The sequence below is a fragment of the Narcine bancroftii genome, chromosome 4 (genome assembly GCF_036971445.1).
Source record: "Narcine bancroftii isolate sNarBan1 chromosome 4, sNarBan1.hap1, whole genome shotgun sequence".
Lineage (NCBI taxonomy): Eukaryota > Metazoa > Chordata > Chondrichthyes > Torpediniformes > Narcinidae > Narcine > Narcine bancroftii.
In genome coordinates this window covers 264,325,869-264,341,840 of record NC_091472.1, presented here as the reverse complement: position 1 = coordinate 264,341,840, position 15,972 = coordinate 264,325,869, and the positions used below count along the sequence as shown (strand labels likewise).

At 40.8% G+C, this 15,972-nt stretch overlaps 1 protein-coding gene across 1 annotated transcript in view; it reads right to left on the bottom strand.

Annotated features, from left to right (window-relative positions):
* Window positions 1–14,365, bottom strand: part of gli2a (GLI family zinc finger 2a) — a 481,485-nt gene extending 467,120 nt beyond the window's left edge. Inside the window, exon 1 of the mRNA XM_069934894.1 lies at window positions 13,949–14,365. The gene's annotated coding sequence lies outside the window, so the exon portion shown is untranslated. The remainder of the gene's footprint in view (window positions 1–13,948) is intronic.
* Window positions 14,366–15,972: the final 1,607 nt, after the last annotated feature.

Genomic DNA, 15,972 nt, shown 5'->3' with positions numbered 1-15,972 from the left:
ATTCTTGTTCTCTTATACCACTGCCACAATGCAACTCTCTGGAGTTACTTGGGAGGCTTCTTAAATAACTTAGAGATACAAGATTCAAATAACAAAAAAGTTTACTTACTGATGCCTTCCACGATCTCAGGAAACTGTTTGCACACACACACGCGCACACATACACACACCTGTACATATACACACACCTGTACATATACACACACCTGTATATATACACACACCTGTACATATACACACACCTGTACATATACACACACCTGTACATATACACACATATTTACATACACACATGCATATATATATTACATATACACACGCACACACATATCATACATGCCCTCCAGTTTCTACAATGAGAAGGGTGTATTCTTTCGCAGTTACAAAATAGTTCATATTATGTTAACTATTTGTTATGTATCTTTTGTTATGTATCTGTTAAAATATTTGTTATGTATCTTTATTTTTGCTATATAAAGTACACTGAGTTTTTGCAGCAATGTGTGTTGATAGAGTTTTACAGAGCACCGCTTTTGCATTAGGCATGAATGCCACGTGCCTCTGAGCACCCAGTATAGTCTAGATTCACCATCTGAAGGAAGTTAACCACTCCTTCCAAGTGACTGAAGCCTTTTCCGAGACCTCGAGAAATGACAATGTTCAATTCCCACTCTTGCTTGAAATACATCACCTGGTTTCATAGCTGTAATTAGAAGCACTGATGCGACATCCTTCTGTTCTCTTAGCAGCTCATTATTCCAGACAAGTATACTCCTCAATGGTAAAGAGGTTATGGGTGTTATCATTGGGTAGAAAAAAAAGATTTAAAACTTTTCCTCACAACTTCTCATTCTCACAGTGACATCTGTTCATGGCTTAATATACAGCCAGGTTGATGCCACATGCAAATTGACAAGAAAGAATACAAGATGTTGCTCTTCCATTCTCCAACGAGATGGCATCAATTTCTGGTTGTCCAGTTTCTGGAGCCTCTATCACTCGTACCACCCCAACTCCCCCACCCAAGATTTATCATACCCCCCTCCCCCTTTTGCCCTCCTCTTTCTTGCCCCATTCCTCCTCTTTCCCTGCCCCATGACTTCCTCTTATCAGACTGCATCTTTCTTAGCCCTCTTCCCCTTCCCTGTATCACTTCTTAATTCTTCCCCCTCCCACCTGTCTTCACTCAACAATCAACCTGTGCTCCTTCCCCTCCTTCCTTCCACCCTTTCATTCAGGAATCCACCTAGGAAGAATTTTAAGCCTGAAATATTGACCGTCTATTGTTTGCCCTGGATGTTGCCTGACCTGCTAAGTTCATCCAGCACTTTATAGGTTGCACCCTTTTTGCCAGCATCTGCACACTTGGTTTAACTTAAAACGTTTCCTGGTCCTTATTACATTCCAAACATTTTTGTTAGAAATAATATTTTTATTGCCTTGAAGAAAGTAAATGTCTGTTGGCATTAGGAATCTTGAAATGAAGAGAGGATCTGCAATGGGCAACGATGACTTTCATATTAGAACAAAAATAGTTGAACTAACACTTGAAGAAGAGAGTGAAGCAGCATGGCACTAGCTAGTCTATTCTAGGTAGATTAGGTTAAAAGGGGCTAAAGTGAAGGAAAGTATATTAGCTGTATTACAAGTTGAAGAGAGTAAACATTCTACAAACCTGCACAACACTCACTGCTGTTACTGATAATACAAACAAATCATAAGGATGGCATCTGTTGCATTTTTTAAATTTTAAATTAGATGTGCAGCACGGTAATAGGCCTTTCTGGCCTTCATGCAGCCCAATTGCACCCAATTAACCTGGAACCCCTGTATGTTTTAAAGAGTGGGAGGAAACCGAAGCACTCAAAGGAAACCCATACAGATACAGGAAGAACATACAAAATCCTTGCAGACAGCGCTGGATTGGAACCCAGATCACTGGCATTGTAATAACATTGTGCTAACCAGAACACTAACTGTGTCATCTGTTTACTTGAATTTTTCTAGAAACTCCCAGCAGCAAAACTATGACCAGATGCTTATCTTGTTTCAGAAACTGGTCCTTTAACGATCTTCATTACTACTCTTTCAAAATCTTTCTATTCTTGCTGTATTTCACTGAGTGAAAAATAACATACAGAATATCTAAAATTGGAGCATGCAATAGCAAACTCAAGCGTAGAATGGAATTTTACTCCCTGCAGATAGAGAGCAAACCTTGTTAGAATGCAAGCGGTTCATTGATTTATCGAATTGACTGCTTTTGAATTGCTACTTCAGATGTGTATGGAACCAATTCACTTGATATCAGAAAGTTATCTCCCTTCAAAAACCAGATCAGCTGGAGAAAAATAAAATCTGAAAAAAGTGCTGTGGGGCCTCTTGTTCTACAGGGGGAAAAGAAGAGATGTTCAAGTGAATAGGAAGGAAAGATGCATCACAACAGTACTGCCAAATCATGCTTGATTTGTTGCAAACTAGCAATTTAAAACAGCTATAATAATCACAACACTTACAAATAGTAACATCCTTAATCTAGTGCTGCATTCAATTTTACAGTGGATTTTTTGAATTGGTCCCGACATTGCACAAGGCTAGAAGATCCAACTCAAATTATAGCATTTGGTACCATTTTTGGTTTCAACATTTGTGTTCACTCCTTACCTGAAAGATTGAGTCTTAACAGAAGTAGAATTCTCTTCTGACAAAGAATTGCTGGAGGAACTCAGCAGGTCATACAGCATCCATGGGTAGAAGTGGTCAGCCAACATTTCAGGTCTGAATCCCTTTTTTAAGTCTTGATAAAGGGTTCAGGCCCGAATAGTTGACTAATGATTCTACCTGTGGATGCTGTCGGGCCTGCTAAGTTCCTCCAGCAATTCTTTGTCTGCTCAAAGTTCCAGCATCTATAGCTTTTATGCTTCTCTATGATTCTTTTCAGATGGGCAATGCACATGTCCTTGATTATCTTTAATTGAGATCCATCAATGGTTACTGGACAAGTAAGAATCCCACTGAAGCATACATGCAGATACTGGTATCTGGAGCAAAACAATCTGCTGGAAGAGCTCAGAGGGTGGAACAGCAACAGTGGTGTAAAAAAGAATCAACAGAATCCTTCAACTAGTCTTGATGAAGGGCTGTAGGCCAAAACTGAGACCATTATTTTTTTCTCCCACTGATGCTGCTCAACCTACTGAGTTCGTCCAGCAGATTTTTTTTGTCCAATAATACCATCTCTAACTTATCTTGGTCACAATTCCTTTAAAAATTGTTTCCTCACAGTGAAGATTGCCTTAATTGCCCCCTGAACATGGCTTGTTTAGTGAGGTTGAACTGTGCAGCCTTTTAGTATTCAAGGTTAGCACAGCAGTTAGTGCAACGTTGTTACAGCACCAGCGATTGGGACCAGGGTTCGACTGTCACACTGCCTGTAAGGAGATTGTACATTCTCCCCAAGTCTCCATGGGTTTCCTCCCATGCTTCAAAATGTACCGGGGTATAGGTCAATTGAGTGCAATTGGACAGCACAGGCTCATAGGCAGAAAGGGCCTGTTACTATTCTGTGTGTCTAAATTGAAATAAATTTGAAAAAGTACATTGTATCTGTGCTCAAATATCATTCAGACATGGCAGATTACATTTCCTGAAGGATGTTAGTGAATTGAAATTAAACCAAGGTTACTGAAGGAAACCAGTGAACAGTCAGTCAGTGAACAAGACGAGCTTTCCAAATGGTGTAAGCTGCTGTGCGCCAGCTGTAGCTCAGTGGGAGCACTCTTGACCCTGAAACGAAAAGTTGCAGAGGTCACATCTGCACCAGAAGCTTGAGTAAGTTCCCCTGTGCGAGATGGTTAGAGCTCTGCAATGTAGACTCTGTAATACTTGGATACTGCCACTTGGTAAAGCCCAGTCCGTCCCCTGAATTTGAAAGGCATGGAGCTATTTGAGGAAACAAAGATGCGGATTCCAGCCTGACTTCACTAGTCCAGCAGTGATTTCATAACAATCCAGCAGTGACTACTACAGTTCAGCAGATCCCAGATGTGATTTCATTACAATCCAGCTTTAGTCCCTATAATTTAGCTGATTCTAATCAAGATTTCACCACAATCTAAGCTTCTACTAGCGAACCATACAATCAAAGTAAAATCCATTGTATGGACCACAATGATATCTCTGCAATTCAACAACTGCAGAGACTAAAGTTGAACAGGTTCCAGGTATGATTTATTAAATAAACATAAATAAATAGATGGTGCTCCTTCATGATTCAAGCGATTGCCAATGTTCACTCTCTCAGGTTCTCTGTGATTAATGACCACAGATCTTTATATAAAATCACTGTCGGGGATAAAAATTCCAAATCATCCTCATCTTCAGGAAGCACAGAAACTAAATGATTGCCTCCCCCTCATCTCTCCACTCCTCCTCCATCCAGAATGCACACCATTCCTTGGATGGCTCAAACTGACTACAGTTGCTTCAAATTCAAAGCAATTGCAAGCCTTGAGAAATCAAAGGGAATTTGGAGAATAACTGTCAGCCAGGGAATATCTAGTTGATGTATCTGGTTCTATCCGACTTCTTCTGAGGAAACATTTGTTAGCAGCCCTTCAGATGAGGGTAAAAACTCTCACCGAATTAGCAATAGGGAAATCTCAAGGCAAAAGGCGGTGACAAGAAAATCCAAGAAAACAAAGGAAATTATGGAGACAGTGTTTAGTTTCTGAGCATAACCTGAATCAAAATCATTCAATAACTCTTCACATTTGAAAAGGGTTTGAGGGAATTCAGTCAATGTTCAGGCCCAAGAATTTGTAAACCATTTCCTACATAATCTGAGATACAACTACCTCGTTTCACTTTAGTAATGACTTCTACATTGCAACTCATTTCTGAACATAATTGAGGCAGGGCTGCACTTATTTAGTGCCCATGACATCCAATTAGACCACAAGATCATAAGATATTGGAGAAGAGATGGGCTATTCAACCCATTGATTCTTTCCTGTCATGAGCTGATCCATTTTCCCTACTCAGCCCAGCCTTCTCCCCAATAACCTTTGATGCCCTGACTAAACAAGAACTTATCAATCTCTGCCTTATATACACCCAATGACCTGGCCCCCCACAATGGCCTGTGACCACAGATTTACCATCCTCTGGCTGAAAAGAAATCCTTTTCAAAAAGACAACTTTTAATCCTGAAGTTCTGCCTTCTTGACCTGGACTCTCCCACCATGGGAAACATCTACCCTGTCCATGCCTTTCAACATACAAAATGTTAGAATGAGATCTACCCCCTCATTCTCCTAAATTCCAAAATTAAGTCTTTTTTGAAATGGAGTTAAATGGGAAAAGCATCAGTGAACACCACAAACAGCAACATACCCATGATTATATAATCCGGTTTAATGATATCAGTGGCATTTTCAACATATACCAGAAAAAAAATGCACTATTTTACACAACAAGTCTACTTCCTTCCTAATTGGATGTTTGCGAGTCCACCTTTCTATGTAAACATTCCTCCAATATATCGCACCTTTAATGACCCAAACCACTTCACAGGAGTGTTAACAAACTTCAACACTGAATCACATGAGTATTGGCACTTTGTCCAAAAGCTTGTTCAATGAAGCTGATTTTAAAGAAGGTCTTGAAGGAAGAATGAGGGATATAGAAAGATGGAATGAGGAGAAAGGTGAAATAAAGGGAAAAGATTTAGGAAGAAACCCTAGAATTTAAACATCCTTGGCATTGTTCGCATAGGAAACTAGAGTGGGGCAAATAATTTTGAGGACGATTGAGAGGCTGGAATTAGTGCAAGGCAGAGATTTCAAGAGAGTGATGCAGGAGGAGATTAGAAACATTGGGAGTGATTTCTGGAGAGATCACTGAATAACAATCAGAAACTAAAACCATGATTAAATACTTCAACTTCCTAGACTAATAGAAGTAAAGGTTTGCATTCTTAAAGACCAAAAATAGGACCTAATGGATTTTTATGGTTCAGTGCCAGGTTAGGCATCACAGTTATCTGATGAGCCATCAGGAAGATTAAAGAATCCAGCTTGACAGAAAACAGAAAGATGTTCCAGTAAATGAAATGTATTTTAAATTTAGCTATTATTTGAATAAGTACACCCTTCCTTTATTTTTGCATATTAACAACCTAGAAGCCAATTCCTACCTTTAAAGCCTGTGCTGCTCAATTAACCTACAACCTCGTATATTCTGGACGGTGAGAGGAAACCAGTGCACTTGGGGAAAACCCACGCAGGTCATGGGGAGAATTTACAAATGCCACATTCAAACCTGGGTCGCTGCCGCTGCAATAGCATCGTACTAACCGCTGCACTAACTGTGCCGCCATTTGCATTCCAACACATCAGGAAATTATTGACACTCAAGGTCACCAGCAGCCATTTAAGTTAAATCAATTCAGTTAGCACAAGTGTACTTCAGTAACCAAACAGCTCTCCACAGCAGGAACTCAAAGATCTGCCAGACTTTCTTGCATTGTGCTGAGCACAATGGACACTGCGTGGAGAGTTATCTGGATCTTTCAAGCTGATGTCCTTTCATGTGGTACTTGTCGAGCGAATTGTCAGTAATAAGGACACATGGCAGCTGCTTGCAAGGATATCATAAACAATCATGGTAAAACCACACTGGATAGGATGCTTCGGTCATCTGCCGGCCAGTAAATTCATCCCCTGCATGGCGCTAGAAGTTCAATTCATAATCTAGGACAGAATACTCATGTCAACCTTTTCTGAAAAAAAAAGTAGAATGCGCAGCATTTAAAAAAATTAGATTTATAAAAGTATTTTTCAAAATTTTCAGATAACTCAGAGCAATTGAAGTACTCCAAGTTATTTTAAAAATGAGGAACTCAAATACAAATCAAAAGCACACTATTGTAAATTTGTTTTTGAAGAATCCCCTGTAGTAAAACATGAAATTCTGCAGGCACCGTGGTTGAAGTAAAAACACACTGCTGGAGAAATGCAGCAGGTCAAACCATGCACTATATGTAGCAAAGATAAGGATACATATCCACATTTCAGGCTCGAGCCCTTCATCAAGGAATGAGCAAAATGTAGGCAGGTGCCTGAACCCATTTTGAAACATTGGTTTTGTATCTTTATCTTTGCTATATAAAATACACAGTTTCACCTGCTGAGTTTCTTCAGCTCTATATTTTTATTTGAAGATCCCCTCTGTACTTCCAGTGAAATTACCAACACATCGCACCCCCCCCCCCACCACGCACCCCCATGTCCCTACACAGAATCACCAGAATTCTAATCTTCAACTTTCTGCATCTCAGCTAAGAGGCCTCACTCTCAACCATTTGAATGCTTTTCATAGTTTCAAATCTGGGTGAAGGACCAATTCATTAGGCAAAAGATGCATGCAAGTGGGAGGGATCAAAAGTTAACAAAACTTTTATGAAACTGCACACAACAGACAGGAGCGACTGCATTGCATACTGACAGACTATCTGCATTCAAAGTGCCAAAGCCAACCAGAGAAGAATTTGTCCACCAGAAAATGTCGCACAAATATTTAAAAACAATATTTTGATTAAGGACACTCACGTACAACACAACTTGTACCACTTGCTCTCAGAGGCATAACAGTGTACTTTTGGATTCCCCTTCGTGTCCCAAGGATGTGGGTCCCCTTCCTTGGTGATACTTTAACTTAATAGCAGTTTAACCCAATAGGCTGAGAATGATTTTAGCGCCATTGTACGCAAGAGCCCAAGATTAAGTTTCTGGGGTTTTGTCCTATTTAAGACGGAAAACAACAGGTTTCCACAGGAGTGAAGAAAAAGAATATCTGATCAATAATCCCTTACAAAAGTGAATGTGTGAGAAACGCAACATAATGGTGTTCTTGAAGATGAAAGTGACATCCTGATCGTTGATTTCAGAGGGAGATGACCACAGCTTTAGGCTGTGAAAAAAACCTGAATAGCCCATCATTTCTTTGCAGTCTTTTCATTCCCTCTGGCCTGACTGCTGGAACTCTTCATTGAACACAATAGCAACTGCTCTAAATCTTTCTTCTTATGCAAATGACTGCCATCAGGCCCTTGCACCAAATAACTTTCTATGAAGCTAGTCATAGAAACCATTGGGCATTCCACAACAAAATCAAAAATAATTGCTATAATAATTAAAATTGCTCTGTTCTCCAAATCTCATTTCATGTTACTATGCCACACAGTCCCATCATTTCTACCCATCTGCACTACACCTATTTTCCCTAAAGAAAACTAATTAATGAACATTATCCACATATAGTAACAGATTCCTCGTTATTTCCACAATAGATTAACTATTTCATTAAATGGTCGATGAAGACTTAACACTGCATTAGTTTCTGCCTTGCAAAAATGAGAATGCTCAGCATATGTTTTATGAGCCCATGGAGTTCCAACAAGCACAAATTTTAGTGCATCTGCACATTATACTTGTACATATGACAATAAACGCAGCTCGCATCTCATGCCTCTTGCAAGATGGCTTTTGACTAGAGCTGTTCCCCATACTGGATAAGCTAACAGCCTTCATTTTTTTTAATGCCACTAAAAAAAAAATCTGGATCAGAGTGGATAGGTAGCAGACAGCAACTCAGGTTTGAATCTGACTCTGTAGGGAGTTTGTATGTTCTTTCCCATGTCTGTGTGGGATCCCCTGGTGCTCTGGTTTCTGCCCACCTTCCAAAAAGCTATGGTAGGAATTAGGCAATAATAGGGCTCATGGGCTGGAAGGACTTGTTACCACGTTGTATCTCTAGGCGAGAAGTGCCGTAAACAAAAGCACTGGAGAAACTCAGCAAGTCATGCAGCATCCCTAGAAAGTAAAAGGCAGTCCATATTTCAGGCCTGTGCACTTCCTCAGAAGTACCAAAAATCAGGCAGAGGTCTTATTCAAAAGGTGGGAAAGTGGACAAGGAGGAGAAAGACAAGCTAACCAGCAAAAGATGGATACAGGTGAGAGGGTGAAGAAAGAAGCTGAGAAGTGATAGGGGAGAGGGCTAAGAAAGATCGGTCTCTGGTAGAAGGACTTGTCTGACCATGGCCTCACATACTACCTAATTGAGGCCACCTGTAAATTGGAGGAACACCTCGTATTCATTTTTGACAGTCTCCAACTAGATGGCATCAATATCGACTTCTCCTATTTCCGTTAACCCTGGGAAAACACGTAATATGGCCGCAGGATTTATTTCACTCTTGGGGTACTGTGCTATTGACCTTGTTATGACTTGTAGGCTTGAAAATTAAATGAAATTTTTGACATGGAGGGCATGCAATGGAGTCATTGATGTTGAGAGATTAAGGAAAAGCAGGAAGGAGGGAATCATATTGATTATGGTTATAAAAACCCTTATCATCGACTTTCTATTATACCATCTCAGGGTATTAACCATCAAAGACACTGGGTTGAAAAGAAGAAAAATGGAATGTTCAGATGAGTGGAGCATAAAGCCAAGGGTCAATCGGTCTGGTAGTACTAAAATGATTTCACATCACCTTTCCCAACATGCCTGAAAACAATTAAAATGAAGATGCTTACAATATCTGGCATTGTAAGCACTCTTTTCAAACACTCAATATTTCCAATAAATTTGTTAAAAGCATTTTCCTTAAAAGAAGACATTCCCACAATGATAGTTTTTTTTAAAGTATAATGAACAATTGAACTTTGCAATATATAAAAATTAACCAGTTCATTACTAAACAATGGAAATAAAGCTCTGGACTATTTATAATCAGAGATAAAATGCAAAGTACTCAACTATGTTTAGTGCATTGGAAGAATAGATAGTGTAGGTTTCATTATTTACTGTCAAAATGTACCTAGTATGCTAATTTCTACAGCCAGATACAAGTACTGCTCATATCAAAAATATCCAAGAATGGTATTTCAATGTAGTTATCAAGGTTTCATGGATAAAGAAACTGCCACAAGCACTCAATCAAGGTGATAAATTCTTCCTCAGATACAGTTACAGACAATATCATCTGCAAAATTATTCTTCAAGATAATTTTCCAGAGAGGCAAGTGGATCTATGTACATGGTTAAAAACATTTGTGGACCCAAGAACCACTGTTAATGTGCAGAAATGCTTCAATGTAGATAATGTAAGCATCAAAATCCTCAGCTTTATAGTCACCATATCCCCAATCCTCGTGACAGCACTTACTAATTGCTAGCATTAGCCATCACATCCCCAGACCTAGTACCAGACTAGTCACAATATTTCCATCTTAATCAATGCCCATCCTCCTGATGGTCACCACAAGACCAGTGCTGCCAGTCAGCACATCACTCTTGCTCCTGTCACCCATTACATTGTCAATGCTAGTGTCCCTCAACAAACCTGTCACCACTTCCCCATCCAAGGATCAGTCACCACTTTCCCAGTGTTAATATCAGAGACACATCCCTGACATTAGTGTCAGTCAACTCAGCACCTTCCCAGTGGGAGTGACAATCACCATATACCCATCCAAGCATCAGTCACCATTTACTCAATGTTAGTGTCAAGTCACCACATCTCCAGTATGGGTGACATTCTGCACGACATGCCAGTGTCCATCAGCACATTGCAAAGCCAATGTTAGTCACCATGTTCCCAGTGCCAGTAGGAGTAATCTCATCCCCAGAGCCACTGGCAGTCACCATACCCCCAGTGTCTAATTGTCACCATACTCCAGTGTAAGTCATGTAATGCTAATGACAAATCTTTGCCTTATGCCAGCCTAAAGGCAACTTCATGTAACATTACATTCTATTTGCAATAAGTAGTATCTGACCGAGAACATTACAGCACAGTACAGGCTCTTCAGCCCACAATGTTGTGCAGACCCATATACCTACATACCCATAAAAAAACCCTTCCTACCACATTATCCTCTATTTTTCTTTCATCCATGTACCTGCCCAAGAGTCTCCTAAATGCCTCTATTGTTCCAGCCTCCACCACCTCCCCGGCAATACATTCCAGGCACCCACCACTCTGTGTAAAAAAAAAACTTGACTCTTGATGTCTCCCCTAAACTTTCCTCCCTTCACTTTGTACAGGTGACCTATTTTTCCCATCCAGGAATTTGTTGCCCATTGGAGGCTACCTCAGTATATATATTTAAGACAAGTTTGGATAGATTTGGAGAATTAAAGGAGATGGGAAATTAGCCATATGGGATGGTGGAGATAAGCCCATCATCAGATCAGGCATGATCTCGTTGAATGGCAGAGCAGGGTTGACAGGTCGGATGGCCTGCCACTGTTCCTATTTCTTATGTTCTTATATTTTCTCAAGCAAGGAGACCAGAACTGCACAGTCCTCCAGAGGTAGCCTCACCAAAACCCTGTACAGTTGCAGCAGAACCTTCTTGCTCTTGAATTCAATCCCTCCAGCAATGAAGGCCAACATTCCATTTAACTTTTTGATTACCTGCTGCAAACCCATGGACAGGCACAGCTTGTCTCTCTGCACAATATTATGCTCACCGTTCACCATTCAAATAATAGCCTGATCTACCTTTCCTTCCAAACTGGATGACCTCACATTTACCAACATTATTCTCCATCTGTCAGACCCTCGTCCACTTAATTAACCTCTCTATACCTTTGTAGACTCGCCACAACCTTTGCATAATTGCTTTCCCACTCGATGTCATGTAATCGGTAAATTAAGATGCACTAAACTCTATTTCCTATGCAAGACTACCATTTAAAAATTACTCACTGTAGCAGCCTGGTTTGGACCATGGAAGCACAGATTCACTGTGGCACAGGAGGGGCATTTGACCCATCAAGTCTGTGCCACACACTAACAAGACTTGCTGGTATTAATCTTCCAAAATAACAAGATGTGACAAACTGCAGATCAAGCAGGAGACACAAAGTGGGATTTACTGAAGGCTAAATATATAGTACTGAAAAAAACAAGCCTTCTCAAGCATGTAAGATAATTAAACCCAGTGCTTCCACATGTCCAAAGTATGCGTATTTTAAATACCTCTGCGGCATTTTGAACCATCAGCCATGCAAATTGCTTCAAATACATCAAACTTTTGAAAACCAAAATACACCATAATTGTAAACAAGAGCAAACACTGGCATCAAGTGGAAAGTCTGATGACTGTGAGCACCGAACTGCCAACTGGCTCATTAAACAGGTTCCAGTAAACGATATACTTTCAACAAAACATGGCTGATTAGAAATAAATAAGCAAGACGTCTCTACAAGTGTCATGTTATTTGACTTTGTAGAATTTCCATTTCCATGGAGGTATATGGGTCAAATGCAGGCTAGAGCAACTAGCTCGGTCAACACGTTGGGCTGAAGGGCCTGTTTCCCTGCTGCAGAGTGTTGTCAGATTTTAACTGTTTTTCAGATAGCTGTAATGCAGTGGTAATTTCATACAGTCTGGGTGCTCACTTAAATAAAATCTTATACCACATTTACCAATAGACTTTTATTCAAATATTACTTTATCCCACAAAAGGCAAGGCAGTCACGAATGTTTTCCCTGCCAGCCAAAACTGCACAAACACACACACACACACAAAACCACACTTGGAAAACCACAGATGCCTTAAAGCAATTCAAATTGATGCCAATAAAAAAAAAACAGTTGGATAATATCAAGATGACAAAGTTGCTAGGTGGAAAAAAAAGACCTTCACGCAATTAATCCTCAAGTTTTTTTTTCAAAACATGGTTATCTTAACAGTAAAAAGTTCTGGCAGCTTTCCGAGTATAATTATGTGCCTCCACAATGACTGAGACCATTTTTCTGAGGACCTCAAAGAATTTTAACAATACCCTGTGAGCATTTCAGTCTGAACTGGAGGGGCTCGCCAGTTACGATCCTGTCGTGATTAATAGCAATTAAATGCGCACACAGAACCACTTATTTATTGCATTGTCGGGGTTCCCTACACGGAGAGGTCGGCTATTTTCAGACAACACCTGAGGGTCAGCGAAGTTTTGCGCCTCGACCGAAGGGGGGGGGGGGGTTAAAAGCAGCAGCTTCTATCACTAGAGGACCCCCCTTCAGCAGCTGCAGACCCGGCTCGTTCAATTTTAAAGCAAAAGTTCAGTTACTTGGTGCCAAGACATAGAATGAATGCCAGTGCAAAGGTGGGAAAATGGACAATTAAAACAGGTTTCCTTCTGTTAAGAGACGAATTTCCTCCGAGCTTCTCAGTGACCAGGGAACTCGAGGTGCTGTTTGAAGCCGAAGCCCGGAGCAACGTGCGCTCTCAAGGCGCCCCTTTCCTCCAAGCTCGCTTGGGTCCAAGGACAGCAATTAAAACTTGCGCAAAAACAACACTGCCCGTCGGACTCAGCAGAGAAATGGAGACAAGAAAGTTGCAACAGCGAACATTTCACTTCTTCCCCGCTCCATACCAACCTGGGTCAATAAAGCCGAGGAAAGGGGGTGGGGGGGGGGGGGGGGGGGGGGGGGAAGAAACAAACTTCCTCGGGACCCCCCAACTCCTTAATGAGGCTGGCGCCCGACACTCAACAAAAATCCTCTTCAAAAAAAAAACCGGCATCAGGTTGCAAAGAACGAAAAAAATATTTGGAATTCCATAAAAGGTAATCGGGACAAAAGAAGGCTGCAGGGGGGTGGGGGAGAAAACGAACGAACAGTACATTTGTTTGCAAACTTTTTAGTTTTTTTTATATAAACACCCTAAAAAAAGTCACCGTTTGTTGAGAGTCACGATCCCTCTCTCCCCACCCCCCAATTACACAGCAAGCGGCAAAAGCTGCATAAACAAATTCTTATAGGTTGCAGCAATTAGGTGCGACTTGGAGTTAATAAAGTACAGTCAGACAGGTATCACACAGCACTGGGACCAGTCAAAGTACTCGAGAAGGGGGTGGAAGGCAAAACTTTACCTGGTTAGCAGTGAAGATTTTAAGGGGGTTAATCTGATCCGTGTATTTGGCAGAAAGGCTTCAAACTGCAAGAAATAAATTAAAATAAAACTAAGGAACCTAACATGTAGGTTCTTTTTTAAAAAAAATGATTGAAACCGTTATCAGGAAAAGCAGACTGCCCCAAAAGAGAAGGGAAAAAGAATCCACGCGTCGAAAGTAAAGCTCCCAAAAGGTCTGAAGTTCAGCGAAGAAATCCGGGAGTCCGACTTTCGGAGCGTGTGCGTTCGTCAGGCTTGAATTCAGACGAGTTGGGACCGCTGTCGGCGTGTCTGCCTGCGCCGTGACTCCCCCTTAGACAAGATACACGCGGGAGGAAAAGACTTTCCTCTCCGCTCACGGAGAGGGAGGGCAGAGAGCAATTCCCAAACTTTTTAATCTCTCTGCCTGCCCCCCTCCCCTCTCTGTCCCACCAGCTCGCAGCTCTGATTGAAAAAAAACAGTGAAGTTGTGTGTGATTTGATCCTCTCTCCCCTATTGAAGTCCCAATCACTTTGTAACTCAGGAGTAGTTAGTTGTGAAAGACGGAGTTTCAGAAACCCGGGAGAGATATGATTTTAAGTTACTTTCTTGCAGTTTGAGTTACAGCTTCTTGAAAGCAGTGTCTTCTAAATGTAAAACTTTTTTTAAACTTTAGATTCCCTGCAAAAGTTTATATTCTGCAAGAAAATCAACCCAAGTTAACCCTTATGCACCGTATCAGAGAAATGCATTTTACCAATGTTTGATTTATACAAAAACCTCTACAATGAAATTTTGGTTGGACCAACACTGATCAAACATCTAAACTATGTCCTCACGCTAATGATCTTGCATCTCTTTCTGTGGATGTTGATCAGTTTTCAGGCCAACACATTAAAATCTATATTTTCGGTGTTCGTCCGAAATCTGCGTTGTGCTTGCATCTCTCGCCTGGAGCGCAGAGTAAATTTTCTTTCCGTTCTTTGCTGGCCTCTAGCGGCGAGTCGTTCAGGCCTTTCTCGTCCCCATGAGCAGGGGGCAGGGGATTCTTCCCTCCCCTGCCCCCTGTCGTTTAATCCACGCGCTGAGAGGCGAACGGGTTCTGGAAATAGATATCCAACAAGAGTCGATTGCGGTGGGGTGGGTGGTGGATCTCATCTCTTTGCGCGCAACATTTACTGCTCAGTTGGCGCTTAATAAATTTGGTAGTAAAATTGTTTCAAAGTTGTAATCACATCTCACTTCATGATACTATGGATTTTCATTTCTTGTGGGCAGAGTTCAGACTTGAGATGTTATTTTATTGTTGCTGTTCATTTTATATAGCATGTACAAAAATAAACTATTGAACCTTCCTAAACAAAACCTGTAGCTGCTATGTAAAACAAATGCTTAAATTGGACTTTTCACATCCACAAGAAATCTGCACAGGCAAAGGCGTTTGGCATTCTATAGGCCTGCAGAGTTTCTCCAGCACTTTACTGCACTTCTCACAAGCTTTTCAGTGATTGAAGGACATCTTGCAGTCACTCATAATCTAGGATTTGCACACAATAAGCTCCCTTGAATTGCAATTTGATAATGGTTAAATAACTGAAGCAACAAATATTTCCAGATTTCCTTACAACATAGACTTCTATGGGCCATTTTGGCCCAATGGTTCATAGAGCAATTTGATCCTTCACTAATTTTTCTCTGTAACCTATTCTCCCCCACATTACCTTCAACTCTCCTAGATTCTGCCACTCACCTATACAACAGGGAGCATTCTACCCTGACCAATTGACCTACCAACCCACACAAATTTGGGATGTAGGAGAAAACCAGAGGAAGCCCACAAGAAAAGTTAGAGTCACAAAGCTTAGAAATAGACCCTTCTGCTCAATTGGTCCATACCAACCAAGTTGCCAATTTAAAATAATCCAATTTTCCTGAGAATATGTAACTTCGCACAGAGAATAACAAAGATCAGGTCTGAGCCCAGATCACTGAAAAATTGAGACTACATTTTTACTACCTGCCTC